Consider the following 3780-nt stretch of genomic DNA (forward strand, 5'->3'; position numbering starts at 1 on the left):
TTCCCCACAAGGACGGTAAAACCAGAGACTCAGGCCCAAACAGGCCTTGCCTCAGCCCGCAGCCTAGGTCCCCTTTGGATGACCATTGGTCAACAAGTGGAGGCACCTCTGCCCACTAGCAGGGAATATACGCCACCTGAAGGCCACCACTCCTAGAGAGGCAGCTTCCTTGTGGAGCACCGCATTATCAACTTCCTCCAAGACTTCAGGCTACTGAAGGCTAAGGGGGGATATATAGAGAAATCTTCAGGGACATTTTAAGTCAATAGAGGAAATCTGCAATATCTCAGCGGTCCACTGATACCTGAACAATATGAGAAAACAAGGAAAGAAAATTCTGCAAACAAATCTAGATATTACATCAATAAAACCCAATGACGGCATGGCAGAAGAAATGACAGAAAAGGAGTTCAGAATGTACATTTTTAAAATGATCAGAGAAGCAAACAATGAGATGAAAGAGCAAATGCACACACTGAATGATGAGATGAAAGAGCAAATGCAAGCATTGAATGATCGCAACAGTCGACAATTAAAAGAGCAAATACAGGAAGCAAAAGATCATTTCAATAAAGAGTTAGAGATATTGAAAAAAAAACAAACAAAAATCCTTGAGATGAAGGAAACAATAAACCAAATTAAGAACTCAATAGAAAGCATATCCAGTAGGATAGAACACCTGGAAGACAGAACCTCAGACATTGAAGACAAAATATTTAACCTTGAAAACAAAGTTGAACGAACAGAGAAGATGGTAAGAAATCATGAACAGAATCTACAAGAACTATGGGATATCATGAAAAGGCCAAATTTAAGAATTATTGGGATTGAGGAAGGCCTAGAGAAACAAGCCAAAGGAATGAACAATTTATTCAATGAAATAATATCAGAAAATTTCCCAAATCTGAAGAATGAAATGGAAAATCAAGTTCAAGAGGCTTATAGGACTCCAAATACACAAAATTACAACAGACCCACACCAAGGCACATTATAATGAAAATACCTAACATACAAAATAAAGACAGAATTTTAAAGGCTGTGAGAGAAAAGAACCAAATTACATTCAGGGGGAAACCAATACGGATATCAGCAGATTTTTCAATCCAGACCCTAAAAGCTAGAAGGGCCTGGAACAACATTTTTCAAGCCCTGAAAGAAAATGGATGCCAACCAAGAATCTTATACCCAGCAAAACTTACCTTCAAATTTGACGATGAAATAAAATCCTTCCATGATAAACAAAAGCTAAAAGAATTTACAAAAGAAAGCCAGCATTACAGAACATTTTCAGCAAAATATTCCATGAGGAAGAGATGAAAAACAAAGAAGGAAATTAGCAAAGGGAGGAATTATCCTAAAGGAATTGTCAAATAAAGGAGGAAACAAGTCGTGTCAAACAAATAAATAAATAAAATTTAAGAAATGAACCAAATGACTGGGAAACCGAATCATATCTCTATAATAACCCTGAATGTTAATGGCCTGAATTCATCAATCAAAAGACATAGACTGGCAGATTAGATTAAAAAGAAAGATCCAACAATATGTTGCCTGCAAGAGACTCACCTCATAGAAAAAGATACCCATAGACTAAAGGTGAAAGGATGCGGAAAAACATACCATGCACATGGACTCAGCAAAAAAGCTGGAGTATCCATCCTCATTTCAGATAATGTGGACTTCAAGCCAAAGTTAGTCAGAAGGGATACAGAAGTTCATTTCATACTGCTTAAGGGAAGCATAAATCAGCAAGATATAACAATCATAAACATCTATGCCCCAAACAGTAGCTCATTCATATATGTCAAACAAATCCTTCTCAATTTCAGAAACCAAATAGACCATAACACAATAATACTAGGTGATTTTAACACGCCTCTCTCACCACGGGACAGATCTTCCAGACAAAAATTGAACAAAGAAACCATAGATCTCAATAACACAATCAATAATTTAGACTTAACGGACATTTATAGAATATACCATCCAACCAAGAGCGAATACACTTTCTTCTCAGCAGCACATGGATCCTTCTCTAAAATAGACCATATATTATGCCACAAAGCTAATGTTAGCAAATACAAGAAGATAGAGACACTAGCATGTATTCTATCAGATCATAATGGATTGAAGTTAGAAATAAATGAAAGAGTAAAACACAGAAACTATTCCAACATCTGGAGATTAAACAATATGCTGTTATATGATGAATGGATAACAGAAGATATTAGGAAGGAAATTTAAAAATTCTTAGAGGTAAATGAGAACAAAGAAACATCATATCAAAATCTCTGGGACACTATGAAAGCAGTACTTAGAGGGAAATTTATTTCATGGAGCGCATTTAATAAAAGAAGTAAAACTCAACAAATAAACGACCTAACACTACAGCTCAAAGCCCTAGAAAAAGAAGAACAGACCAGCACCAAAAGTAGTAGAAGACAGGAAATAGTTAAACTCAGAGCTGAAATCAATGAAATTGAAACAAAAGAAACAATACAAAAAATCGACAAAATAAATAGTTGGTTCTTTGAAAAAATAAACAAAATTGATAAACCTTTAGCCACATTAACAAAGAGAAGACGAGAGAAAACCCAAATCACTAAAATTCAGAAGGAACAAGGAAATATCACAACAGACAGGATTGAAATACAAAACATAATTAGAAGCTATTTTGAAAATCTATACTCCAAAAAAATAGAAAATTTTGAAGACATCAACAGGTTTCTAGAGACAGATGAATTGCCTAAACTGAACGGGGAGGACATTAAACAATTTAAATAGATCAATTTCAAGTACTGAAATAGAAGAAGTCATCAAAAGCCTACCAACAAAGAAAAGTCCGGGACCAGATGGGTTCTCAGCCGAGTTCTACAAAACCTTTAAAGAAGAGCTCATTCCAATACTTCTCAAAGTATTCCATAAAATAGAAGAGGAGGGAACCCTCCCAAACTCATTCTATGAAGCCAATATCACACTGATACCTAAACCAGACAGAGACTCATCAAGGAAAGAAAATTTCAGACCAATATCCTTAATGAACATCGACACAAAAATTCTCAACAAAATTTTAGCAAATCGCATACAAAAACATATTAAAAAGATAGTGCACCATGATCAAGTGGGTTTCATCCCAGGGATGCAAGGTTGGTTCAACATCAGGAAATCAATAAACGTAATTCACCATATCAATAGACTTAAAGTCAAGAATCACATGATTATTTCAATAGATGTAGAAAAAGCATTTAATAAAATACAGCACCCCTTCATGCTCAAAACACTAGAAAAAATAGGGATAGTGGGAACATTCCTTAACATTGTAAAGGCCATTTATGCTAAGCCCATGGCTAATATCATTCTAAATGGTGAAAAACTGAAAGCATTCCCCCTAAAAACTGGAACAAGGCAGGGATGCCCTCTTTCACCACTTCTATTCAACATCGTTCTTGAGACTCTGGCCAGAGCAATTAGACAAACCAAATAAATTAAAGGGATACGAATTGGAAAAGAAGAACTCAAACTATCCCTGTTCGCTGATGACATGATTATATATTTAGAGGAACCTGGAAATTCCACCAGAAAACTCTTAGAACTCATAAGTGAATTCAGTAAAGTAGCAGGTTACAAGATCAATGCCCATAAATCCAACGCATTTTTATACATAAGTGATGAATCTTCAGAAAGAGAAATTAGGAAAACTACCCCATTCACAATAGCCTCAAAAAAAATAAAATACTTGGGAATCAATCTCACAAAAGAGGTGAAAGACCTCTACAATG

This window comes from Sciurus vulgaris (genome assembly GCF_902686455.1).
Source record: "Sciurus vulgaris genome assembly, chromosome: 10".
In the NCBI taxonomy this organism is placed as follows: Eukaryota; Metazoa; Chordata; class Mammalia; order Rodentia; family Sciuridae; genus Sciurus; species Sciurus vulgaris.